The sequence below is a fragment of the Prionailurus bengalensis genome, chromosome E1 (assembly GCF_016509475.1).
Source record: "Prionailurus bengalensis isolate Pbe53 chromosome E1, Fcat_Pben_1.1_paternal_pri, whole genome shotgun sequence".
Lineage (NCBI taxonomy): Eukaryota > Metazoa > Chordata > Mammalia > Carnivora > Felidae > Prionailurus > Prionailurus bengalensis.
Window position 1 is genome coordinate 9,459,186 of NC_057347.1, and position 13,120 is coordinate 9,472,305.

The 13,120-nt window shown below is 46.7% G+C and overlaps 1 protein-coding gene across 3 annotated transcripts in view; it reads right to left on the minus strand.

Moving 5' to 3' along the window:
* The window catches only part of PIGL (phosphatidylinositol glycan anchor biosynthesis class L), an 81,977-nt gene that overhangs the window by 37,906 nt on the left and 30,951 nt on the right, over positions 1–13,120 (minus strand). The gene's annotated exons all lie outside the window — the stretch shown is intronic.

A 13,120-nucleotide genomic window follows, 5' to 3' on the forward strand; every position in this document is an offset into this window, starting at 1 on the left:
TAAATCTTCTGGTGCCTGAAATTTCTGCCTCACTGCTGTTTTTCGTTTTTTTGTTTTTTAACTTTATTATTATTATTTTTTTTTTAGGTAGGCCTCATGCCCAGTGCGGAGCCCAACATGGGGCTTGAACTCATGACCCTGAGATCAAGACCTGAGCTGAGATCAGATGCTTAACTGACTGAGCCACCCAGGCTCCCTCTTTGCTGTTTAAAAAAAAAAAAAAAAATCAAAATTAGAGTTTCCTCAGAGAGGGGGTTCATCTATGATTTTGGCAAGCCCCTCAAACACTGTCATATGCCAGGAAACTAGACAAGACAGAAAGCCAGAGGGCAGGGCCTTGAATCCCTCTGGGCCACCCAGGGCCTTGCTCCCAATAAGCACCCACTAGAATCCCAAAGAGGGCAACTGGGGACCTCTGGGAATGCTTTTAAGGCAGAAATGGTCCATTATTATTTAGGTTACACTGAGCCTCCAGGCACGGTATGAGATGATGAAAACGGGCAGAAGGGTCAGATAGGCATTCAAATAATGAAATCAGAGACAAAAAAAGCACCATAAGAAGTCAAACAAATTGCTGTGGGGATTCAGTGAAGGAAAACAAAAGGTTCCATGGTAAGAATCAAAAACAGTTTCATGAAGGAAGAGGCATCTATGCTGGATTAAAGAGCCAAATCCCAGATGGAGGCACACGCGGTAAGCTGAGGTGTGCATGGGGCTAACGGGGGAGTGTGATTGGAGAACGGGAAGTTCAGTTTAGCCGGGGCATATGGTACCTGTCACCATATGGAAGACTGGCGTATAGAAGAGTGGTTATGGAGAAGTTCCAGTAGGGGAGTGGCCAGATCAGGTACGCGTTAGGAAATAAACCTGGAAACGGTCTGAGGAATAAATTGGGGGAGCAGAGGCTGGCTAGGTGACTACAATTTTAGTACAGTCCAAAGGAAGTGATCATGGGAATGAAGACAAGCAAAGCGGGGCGCCCAGGGTGGCTCGGTCGGTTAAGTGTCTGACTCTTTGCTTCGGCTCAGGTCATGATCTCACAGTGTGTGAGTTCAAGCCCCACATCAGGCTCTGCACTGTCAGCGTGGAGCCTGCTTGGGATTTTCTCTCTCCCCTCTCCCCCACCCCACTCTCTGCTCCCCACTCTGCTCCCGCTTGTGCTCTCTCTCTTCCTCCCTAAATAAATAAATAAATAAGCAAACCAAATAAATAGAATACAGAAGACTTTGCCAGGTTTAGCAGCTAGTTAGATGCTACGAACAAGGAAGAAAATCACATCACAGACATCTCCAGTTTCAAACACCAGGGACCCCAGTTTTGGAAATACTGCATTAAAGTCAAATGCTATCTTTCCATTTAGTGAGCACTTGGTATAACAATCCAAAGTGCCAGAATGGGCTTTTTAAAAAAAAAAATTTTTTTTTAATGTTCATTATTTTTGAGAGAAAGACAGACAGAGACCAAGCAGGCAAAGGGCAGAGAGAGAGGGAGACACAGAATCTGAAACAGGCTCCAGGCTCTGAGCTGTCAGCACAGAGCCCGACACGGGGCTCGAACTCACAGACGGTGAGATCATGACCTGAGCCAGAGTTGGCCGCCCAACTGACTGAGCCACCCAGGCGCCCCCAGAATGGGCTTTGAAATTGATGGTACCCGGCTGCAAAGAACTCATCCAACTGGTGCTTCCTGTTTTTGGTTTGAGATCATCAACATTAAAACAACACATTAAAAAAGAAATTCTCATGAAGAATTTGTGGCCGTGGGGAAATCATCCTGGGGTTGCCTCAAAGGTGCAGGAGCCTTTGCTTGAAAAACTCTTGAGCAGGGACAGGGTGGAAAGGACAGGGCTGAACACCATGAAGCCGGTGTGGTAAAATAGGAGTTGGGAGAGAGATTTAGTGGGAGCAGAGCAGCCAGTGGGATCGGAGCTGCTGAGAACTCAAGGAAGATGAGTCTTAAGAAAAGGCCATTGGAGGGGCGCCTGGGTGGCTCAGTCATTAAGCTTCAGACTCTTGATTTTGGCTCAGGTCACAATCTCATGGTTCGTGAGTTCCAGCCCCACACTGGGCTCTGTGCTGATAGTGCAGAGCCTGCTTGGGATTCTCTCTCTCCCACTCTCTCTGCCCCTCCCCCGCTTGCACTCTCTCTCAAAATAAATAAATAAACTTTAAGAAAAGAAAAGAAAAGAAAAGACCGTTGGATTTTACCCCTTAAGACATCATTACTGGTCTCTGAAAGCAGTGCTACTGAAGGGAGGTGGCCACGTGTTAAACTACGAGGACAGAGGGTGGAAGGTGGTGAGAAAGCAGCACCAGAAAGTGTTTGAATGCAGTTTGAGAGAGACAAGACAGTGAACAAGAGAAAAGAAGCCTACAGGAATGCCCGTCTGGGGAAAGGTGTTTTATCACCCTGAGAACACTTGAAGAGTGAGGCAAAGAAACCACCCAGAGTTGGAAGAGAGTAAAGCTACCCAACAGGGGCAAGATGACCAAGAAGGGACAAAAGGAGGTGTGGGTAAGAGAACAGGGCAGTTTGTGGCTGCAGAAGAGCGATATATCAAACAGGGAGCACAAGTTACTGGTTTTAACTGGGTTAACTGTTCCCCCCTGCCTCAGCAGGTTGCCTCAGCAGGTGAGGATTAAATGAGATAATATTTGAAAAACACTTAGAACGGAGTTTGGTAAGCGGGAAGTGTCCAATAAGTGTTTGTGATTACGCTGATTCTCCTCCTTCTTCTTCTTTTTAAAGTGTATTTATTTACTTAATTTTTTTAAGTACTCTTGACACCCCATGTAGGTCTGGAACCCACAACCCCGAGAGCAAGTCGCACGCTCTTTCATTGACCCAGCCTGGCGCCCCTGAGCCGGTTCTCGATTGGAAGATAATTAGTGCTGAATGAAATGAGGAATGGGGTAGGAGAGGTCACAAAGAAGTGGTCGGTCAAGAGTAGACGGTTCTGTGTGAAAGCGTCTGCCTTCGGCTCAGGTTATGATCTCACTCTTTGCGAGTTCGAGCTCCGCATCAGGCTCTCAAAGCCTCTGTCTCTCTCTCTCTCTCTGCCCCTCCCCTGCTTGTGTGTGCTCGCACTCTCTGTCTCTCAAAAATAAATAAACACTTAAAAAAAAAAAAAGGAAGGCATACTCTGGGTCAGGCTAAATGAGGGCAAAGTCTCGACAGAAGTCCAGATGGGAGGTGATGAGGGCCTGAACTGAGACGGTGGCAATGAAAAGATGGAGGGAAATAGGAGACGAGAGGCAGAGCTGGGGCTACATGACTAGAGGGTGGGGGAGGAAGGCTGAGAGGACCTGCCACAGACCCTTCTTTTGGGGGTCATAGTTCATAACCATGTACCAAGCACCACCAGCATGCTCCGGACTAGGCTAGGTGCTGGTAACTGAGCACAGGGCTTGACGGTGTATGAAAGCAGCTTTCCCCAGCAAGGTCCTGGTGCCACCCAAGCTCACGATGAGGCACATGAAGGATGTTTTCCCCTCCGTGTGAAGAATTCTAGTTGCTTTGAGGAGCACAGTACGCAGCCCACGGCGACCGAGGAACTGCTGAGGGTCCCCGAAGCAAGAACAACTCCGCAGCTGTCACCGGCCTGCAGGGGAGTCCTGAGGCACCCCTGACAGACCAGGAGGTGTCCTGGGAGACAAGGCTTGAAGCTTCATCGGTGGATTCCGATGGAACCGCAGTGGATTCCTAGGCTAATTCACCAGTATGAATGACAGTCACTGACTTTGTAATGGTTTTCTAAGAGCTTCTGTATAGTCGATGATTTATAATTTTTGCAAAACCTCATTATTCTATTGCTTAATATAGATTACTATTTCTTCTATGAGTGGTAAGTCTTGAGTGAAAGGTTTTGCTTCTCATCCAGATTTTCCGAAGTGGGCGTTTTTCACTATCCTTCGTGGGTCACCCATAATAGGGCTGAGTCCTCTGACCGGTGTGGACAACTTGCTCAGCTTCCTGCTCAGCGTAAACGTCAGGGTATCTGCAGAAGATGCGACTTGTATTGACCCTTTCACCAACCAAATGAGCCCTCTGGAGTCCCTAAGATTGCTCGTAGTAAGAGTAAGTATATCTTCCTCCCAAATGGTATTGTTGATCCATGAACCAGAGAATGGAAGAGTTAGAAGGGACTTGAGCAGCCTTCTGTGTAGTTCTGTGAGCCTTAGAGAGCCAGTCTAGGGCCCTTTTGGAAACCAACACTGACTTAGTATGTTTGGGAGGTAAAATGGTTGTTTTCAAGCCGTCTAGGGGAGGGTATTTAGCCTACACAGAAATAGGTATCTTCCGTAACAGTATCAACTGTTTGGTGAAACAAAACCCGGAGCAATCACTTTCTCTCTCTGATTCAGCATTCTGTTGTGCCATTTCCTTCCTAAACTCGGGTTTTTCTAAGGTTGTAAAGAGCAACAATATGGATTCTTTCTCTTTTCTTAAAAAAAAATTTAATACATTGATTTATCTTTGAGAGAGAGAGAGAGAGAGAGAGAGAGAGAGAGAGAGAGAGAGAGCACAAGCAGGGGAGGGGCAAAGAGAGAGAGGGAGACACAGAATCTGAAGCAGGCTCCAGGCTCTGAGCTGTCAGCACACAGCCCGACGTGGGGCTCGAACTCACGAGCTGTGACATCATGACCTGAGCCAAAGTCAGACGCTTAACTGAGCCACCCAGGCTCCCCTCTTTTCGTTTTTAGTAATTATTTTATTTGTGAGAGAGATAGAGATAGAGAGAGAGAGAGAGAGAGAGGGGGGGGGGGAGGGGCAGAGTGAAAGGGAGACAGAGAATCAAGGCAGGCTCCAGACTCCAAGCTGTCAGCACGGAGCCCAACGTGGAGCTCGAACCCGTGAACCGTGAGATCATGGATGCTTAACTGACTGAGCCACCCAGGCTCCCCTTTTCTATCTCTTTTCTACGCTGAGACCCTGGTGCTTGCGGGCTCAGAGGCATCTAAGCCAATGGACCCTCTGCCGCTCCCCTCACGCTCGGAACAAGTGAGGCCTTTCAGGGGACTGTGGGCAGGCAACGGCTGAGGGGGAGTTTGAGACATGTGACATTTCCCAGGAAGACCCTATTGGCTGGTGGTCAGATGGCTTCTGAAGGGCAAATTCTCTTAGAAAAGCACTGGTGTCCAGAACAGGGCAGTCTGCCACTGGTCAACCCCATCTTAGTGAGGCTCCCATGGACACACTCATTCCTTCCTCCTTCCAGTCTCTGATCACTCTCGGCATTTCTGAGAATGAGGGTCTAAAGGTTTTCATTGCTCTAGTTCACCTGTGGTTTGCTCAGTCCTTGTCACTCAGAAGATGTAACCACTACCACCAGCTCTTCTGCCTGAGACAAAGGCTTTCTCTCCCTCTTGCCATTGAAAATTCTATCACGGATCTCCTTTTTCTTCTCGCTTCGCGTTCGGCCAGTCTTACAGAAATTTGCCAATATCAGCATCCAAATCCTTCTAAAGTTAGTATTTCTTAGACACCGGAAAAGCACTCAACTTTAAATATTTCAGTAGAAGATATACACAGCTACCAGGCTGAGGATTTTTAAGGAAAGCATGCAAGAAAGAATCCAAATCACTTCAAGATTATTCCCATTTGGGTTGGTTCTATTTGGTGTGGTAACTTGAAAGTATATATAAGGACACACTTGCTGTGCTGGCCCGGGGATAATCTTAGTTATTATGAAACGTTCTATTTGGGTTTGTAGATAGCAATATACACATTCTCAGGGATAGGATGGCATTCATTTATTAATAACCGCTGGTACCCAGTCTCTGAAACATAAAAGCAGTTAATATGCTTTCAGGGCAATTAAAAAATACTTAGACCTTTCCTGAGCAAGGTGGAACATTCCTAGAATTAGCAACTAAAGCATGTCAAAATGTAGCTTGGAAAGGGAGTTCAAAATAAAGCATGGTTCTGCAGTAATGTTTTCCAGCTGAGGGCCACAAATCTCTGAGAGTTTGTGGCTCAGTTCTCAGAGGTCCACGAGTTCTTACAAAAGTGTATTTTTACTTAGATGACAATCTAAATAGTTTTTGTGATTATTTTATCGACGACAAAGCAGATGTGTTCATGTGATTTTAGCACATGTACTTACACGTGTGAGAATTCTCAAAGCTTTTTTTCTTTTAAAAAGAAACTGGGGCACCTGGGTGGCTCAGTCGGTTAAGCGTCCGACTTCGGCTCCGGTCATGATCTCACGGTCCGTGAGTTCAAGCCCCGCGTCGGGCTCTGTGCTGACAGCTCAGAACCTGGAGCCTGTTACAGATTCTGTGTCTCCCTCTCTCTCTCTCTGACCCTCCCCCGTTCATGCTCTGTCTCTCTGTCTCAAAAATAAATAAACGTTAAAAAAAATTTAAAAAGAGAGAGAAAAAAAAGAAAGAAACCTAGTACTGTATGTAAGCTAAACACAGGCAGAAAATTGGGAGGAAAAAAAGACCCATATATCACTCAAGGGTTAACAAACTCTGCTCCAAAGTATTGGGGGTTGAAAACCAGTCCGTATTCTCTAGGCAATTGTGGCTAATCTATCTGTACCAATCGTGTCCCTCCCCAGCCTTATAGAACCCTTAGTCCTTCTTATGTGTGGCATTAATATGGACTCAGGTAACCACTCAGTAGGACCAATTCCAGGAGCAAGTAGGAATAGAATTACAGATGTCAAGACATATTTTGGACTCGGTATCCAAGATGAATTTTTTTTTCTTTAATGCTAAATATCATGTTTTCTTTTACCAATTTTTATTTATTTTTTAAAATGTTTATTTTTGAGAGAGAGACAGACAGAGAGAGAGAGAGAATGAGCAGGGTAGGGGCAGAGAGAGAGGGGGTCAGAGGATCTGAAGTGGGGTCTGCGTTGACAGTAGAGAGCCCCATGCTGGGCTCAAACTCACTAACAGAGAGATCATAACCAGAGCCCAAACCAAGAGTTGGATGCTTAACCAACTGAGCCACCCAGGAGCCCCTTCAAGGTGAATCTTAAGCATCTGTGTGCACATCAAACTCCGGGCTTTCCCTCAAGGACTCTTGTGGTTTTCCAGGTCCATGTGCTGGGCTCTGCCTTGATTTGCCTGAATGTTCCTCTACCGAGGGTGGAGCCAGCCCTCTTGGCCAGGACTCCATGAGGGTTTGGGTGAGAGCAGATTTTAAGGCTTAGCGACTTGCCTCAGCTTCCTGTCCCAAACAAGAAGGTCGACTCATAAGCACCCCAGGGCCACCTGCCTGACTTTGACCATCCCTGTTAGCTAGAAACTTTTGCTGCAGTGTCTTACCCACTAGATTGGGCCTCCTTAGAAATATACTTAGTCTGGGGCGCCTGGGTGGCTCAGTCGGTTAAGCAGCCGACTTCGGCTCAGGTCATGATCTCACAGTGCGTGAGTTTGAGCCCCGCGTCGGGCTCTGTGCTGACAGCTCAGAGCCTGGAGCCTGTTTCAGATTCTGTGTCTCCCTTTCTCTGACCCTCCCCCATTCATGCTCTGTCTCTCTCTGTCTCAAAAATAAATAAACGTTAAAAAAAAAAAAATTAAAAAAAAAAAAAAAAAAGAAATATACTTAGTCTGTTTCAAGCCTGAATTCACCTCATCCTCCAGCTACTATAACCCGATGACCGAACTGTTGGCCTGTGTTGTTGAAGTCTGCACCTCTGGGAGACACATCTGTCTGATATAACAATCTGGAAGGGAGAAAGGTGGAGTGGGGACTGCATTTAGGCATAAAGGAAATAAGTTAATAAAACGTACAGAGGGGCGCCTGGGTGGCTCAGTCGGTTCAGCGCCTGACTTCGGCTCAGGTCATGATCTCTCAGTTTGCAAGTTCAAGCCATGAGTTGGGCTCTGTGCTATCAGCCCAGAGTCTGCTTCGGATCCTCTGTACCCTTCTCTCTGCCCCTCCCCTGCCTGTGCTCTCTCTCTCTAAAATAAAATAAACATTAAAAAAATTAAAAAAAAAAAAAAGAATTGGCATGTGAGATATGTCAGAATTTAGCTTGTAAACAGGCGTTCCGTCGGCCAGCTGTGCGGCAGCCAGGTTTTCCAGCTGAGGCCTGCGAGAGGGTTCTAGCCCCTCCTCCTTTCCCCGGGCTCACTGGTTGTTCTGACCCCGTTCTTACACCACGTTCCAACCTCCTCACTTTTGGCCTCACTCCTGATTTCCTATTTCTGGCCTTGTCCTTACTTTCAGACTTGACACCTGACACTTTTTCTGGCAAGAACCCTGGTCCCCAACTCACCTACAAGCCCTGGTCATGGCTCTGACACGCCCGTCCCCCACGCGTTTCCAACGGCTCAGTTTTGTGGGAGGGCAAAGGGCAAATTTGGACCTTCAAAAAATATTCCTTTTCCCCCTACTTTAGGCAGAGTGACATTTTGGGGGTCCAGTCTAATGGGGATGGTGGAAAGATGAGTCATCTAGCGGAGGCGATTTATACGCCCAGTCCCCTAAGTCCACACGTCTGGGAGCCCCTCTGGCCTCCTCTCTCCCTTATTCTTTGAAGAATTGGTCTCCAAGCCCTAGCAATGCCACTAGCTCTGCAACAGCACTAGAAACCATCTCTGTCTGTCTCCTCTGCAGCTGCTTTCTTTTCTTCTTCTTCTTTTTTAAATTTTTTTAATGTTTGTCTATATTTGAGAGAGAGAGAGAGAGAGAGAGAGAGAGAGAGAGCGGTAAGGAGCAGAGAGAGACACACACAGAATCCGAAGCAGGCTTCAGGTTCTGAGCTGTCAGCCAGAGCCCAACGTGGGGCTGGAACCCACAAACTGTGAGATCATGCATGACCTGAGCCGAAATCGGACGCTTAACTGACTGAGCCACCCAGGCGCCCCTGAAATTCCTTAATCTTCACCTAATATGCAGTCTCTGTGATGTGCATCGCCTCGCTCCCTCACTTCACTTTCCATCACACCCCTAGGCACGCTGTACTCCAGCTACCTAGAAGAGCACTCTGTATGGGGTACGTGTGGTTCATTCCCTCTTTCCTTCAAGGCTCGGATCACAGGCAAGCAGTCTGTGGCATCTTTCCTGGCTTCTGCTTTGGAGTCCACAGCACCCTTTGTGTGCTGGCCTCCTGTCACCAGTAAGTTTGTTGGCCTTTTCTACTAGACTGTAAGCTGCCTGACGACAAGGCCTTGACTGTTTCTTTTGTATTCCTAAGACCTATGCTCAGAAAATGATTGTTAAATGGAAACTAATTAAATAAATACATTTCAAAGATTAATAAACAATCAAACCAAAACCTGGGTGCCTCTCAGGAGCTCTCAAACCCCATCCCCTCCTGGGGCATCTGGGTGGCTTAGTCAGTTAAGCCTCCGACTGTTGGTTTTGGCTCAGGTCACGATCTCACGTTTCGTGAGTTCGAGCCCTGCATTGGGTTCTACACTGATGGCACACAGCCTGCTTGGGATTCTGTCTCTGTCTCTGTCTCTGTCTCTCTCTCCCTCCCTCTCCTTTACTCTCCCCTGCTCATGCTTGTGCTCTCTCTCAAAATAAATAAATAAACTTAATTAAAAAATCAAAACAAAAACAAAAACACCCCATTCCCTCCGGGGGCACTGGTGTTTTGTAAATAACCTTGCTGGCAAGTGCAGAATGTATACCAAACATGGAGAACATAGGCTTAGGGAGAGTGTGGAAAGTATGAAGGCTCTGGCATTTAGGGACCAGGCAGATGAAACAGAGCGGCTGGAGGTGACGGACACACAGTGGCCAAGCAAGGAGGTGAGAGAACAGGTAGGGCCCGGTGCTGTTACAGATGCCAGGAGTAGCTCCCAGGGGTGGGGGGATCTGGTCACCGTTCACCAGAGCTGCTAGGAGATCCAGGAAGATTGGGACTGAAAAGTATCCCACTGCTTTCCCGGCTGGGCAGTTAGCAGGGACCCAGACCAAGAGGAGTTTACGAGCGAGGAAAGGAGGATGGCAAAACATATTTGCCTGCACTGGGAAACGAGTGAGAGAGAAGGATGCATAGATGGTGAGCATAGAGAAGACTTGATTACGAAGGAAAAGAGAGAGAAGTGGGGCAGTAGCAATGGGATGAGGGAGAGTTATGTGGAGGGTTTTTGGTTGGTTTGTTTGAATGATGAGAGAATCCTGACCCAAGACCGTGAAATTAGAACACGTAAGAGGCAAAGGAAAATGCCCACTCGAGCATGCCGTGGGTATAACAACTCATGTGGCATAGGTCAGCGTTATTGGTGAAGGTGTCAGTAATGAGGTCATAAGGGGCGCCTGGGTGGCTCTTGCTCTCGGCTCAGGTCATGATCTCACAGTCTGTGATTTGGAGCCCCACATCAGGCTCTGTGCTGGTAGTGCTAAGCCTGCTTGGGATTCTCTCTCTCTCTCCCTTTCTCTCTCTGCCCCTCCCCACTCGTGCACGTGCTTGCGCGTGCTCTCTCAAAATAAATAAATAAATAAACTCAAAAAAAATTATGAGGCTGTAAGTAGCAGATGTCCAGGTGTCGCCCAGGCAGCCACATTTAGGAAACGAATTGTTGGCAACTGTCCTCTCTGAATTCTGGGAATTTATCTCACAGGTAAGGCAATGGGGCAAGCAGCAATTTGACATTCACAATTTGTTTCAGGCTAAGCACTAAATACAGGAGGAGACAAGCAGGCTCATGGTGGGGAAGTGGTGAAATCACCTTCACAAATGGGAGGAAAGAGAATGGCATTAAGTTGTCGATCCCGGATGCCAGCTGAACTTTGAATTTCAGACAAACAATGAATAATTTTGAAATGTAATTATGTCCCATGCGCAGCCTGGAGCCAGCTTCGGGTTCTGTGTCTCCCTCTCTCTCTGCCCTTCCTCTGCTCACACTCTGTCTGTGTCTCTCTCTCTCAAAAGTAAATAAACATTAAAAACATTTTTTAAATGTAATTATGTCCTATGTGATATTGGGGATATACCTACATTAAACCATTACAGTTTAGGGGTGCCTGGGTGGCTCAGTCAGTTAAGTGTCTGACTCTTGATTTTTGCTCAGGTCATGATCTCAGGGTTTGTGAGATCGAGCCCCGCCTCCGGTTCTGTGCTAAAAACGTGGACGCTGCTTGGGATTCTCTCTCTCTCTCCCCACCTCTGCCCTCTTCCCCTCTGTCTCAAAAAATAAATAAATAAACTTTTAAAAAATGTTTAAAACATTATAGTTTGCAATTCAAATTTAACTGGGCCTCTTGTACTATGTCTAGCACCCTGTTTAGGGTATATACCTTTTTGCAGGGCAATTATTCTGTTCACCGAATCACAAAATGTTGGTTGTGAAAAAAGACCTTAGAGATAATGTAATTCAACATCCGTATTTTATTAAGAGAAGAGGAAGGATCAGAGCACAGATACGCCTGCCCACTGTCACCTTGCTGGTCAGGAGGTGTAACAGGGGACCACATCATACAGTCAGTCCCCTGGGGCTGTCACAGAAAAGAAATTCCCAATTCTATTTCTGAGTCTCCGGTAGACATCATGAAATTCTCTAAGGTGCCTTGTAATCCAATTAATTTTAATGCCCTTTATTTAAACAGAGGAATATGACATATATTCTATGACTTTTGGAAACGGGTGTGTTGTTACACTGGGCAATCATGCACAACATATCCCGGTTCCAAAAAGGTTGAGAAATGATAGTCTACGCCGGATATGAGTCCAAGGGAGAGATTATGTCTACTTAAGTCTTCAAGGATAGTCGCTGGCATGGTTGTTTAGGTAGGTGATATAATCATCTAATGCAGAAAACGCCACATAAATTCATCTCAGGTTCTAGCTAATAATTTGAAACCCAGTGTGGGATCACAGAGGATCTGCCAGGAAACAACCTGCGAAATAAGAACACGGGCGGGAGCAGGATAGGAATTAAATATACTGCGTGGGGAAGATGGGGACTGATGGCAGGGCTGGTGTCTGATTAGAATCTTTGTTCCTCACGTACCTCTATTACTTTATTTTTTGTGCATGTTTTTATGGAGGTATAGTTGACATACATGGTTATAATCTTAAGAGTATAGATTAGTGCTGAGGACACCTCCGTTAGGACATGGATTCAGCTCTTTAACTCTGTAAAGGCTGATGAATGAAATGCAGGATTATGAAGATAATCTTGGTCGAAGCCTTGAGAGATGCAGTGACTCATTCTTTGAAACGAATCCTGGTCTAACCAGATAGCTCAGGGGCCTAGATGAGCAAACGAAGTGCTTTGGCCCTCCTCAGAACACCCACTCCCCTGCACTCCTACCTGATCACAATTCCCTGGATCCCATCTCCTGGCTCATCCCCTCCTATCCCTTCCTGACTCCTTGGAGCACAGGGAGCGTGGATTCCTCCATGGCCCTGGCATCTGACAGAACCCTGCCCTGACTTCTGCTCCTAAGGAGTGCCATTCCAGCCCCACCTGGAGGCTGATCGGTTAAAAATGCCCACGTTGTCACCTAACGCTCCACTACACATGCTCCTTCAGGCGGGGCTTGACAGGAGTGGAGAGAGACATTTTGATTCTTCTTCAGCCCAGCCAGGACCAATGAAAAGATGTGCCTCTGTGCCTTATCTTATAGATGCAAGCTTTTCCTCTGAAAAATAGTGATTTCCAAAGTGAAGGAAGACATTGGATTGGAGGGTGAGAAGGAGGGAGGGATGGCAGAGAATGAGTAAATTTGAAGCAGTGCTTTGTGAAGACACAGGAACGTCGTTCTCTGTGAGGCAGATGGAAGCTGAGATGCAGTGAGGGCCTCATCCCAGGAGCCACACCCAAGTACCAAGAACAAAGAACTTAGTTCCTTCCATGTCTTGTAAGAAGTAATTGAGGTCAGAGCTAAGGCTGTGTTATCTTGTACACTATAGGGCACATAGTTTGGGCTATACACACAGAGGTGTCCCCCAGGAATGCCAAGGGACTAGAGATTCCAGTAATTTCTTCCTTACTTTCATCATCCTCTCTGCCCTTCCATTCTTTTTTTTTGTTTTAAGTTTTTATTTATTTATTTGAAAGAGAGAGAGAGAGAGAGAGAGAGAGAGATCGGGGGAGGGGCAGAGAGAGAGGGAGAGAGAAAGAATCCCAAGCAGGCTCTGCATTGTCAGTGCAAAGCCTGATTCTGGCCTCGAACCCACGAACCGTAAGATCATGACCTGGGC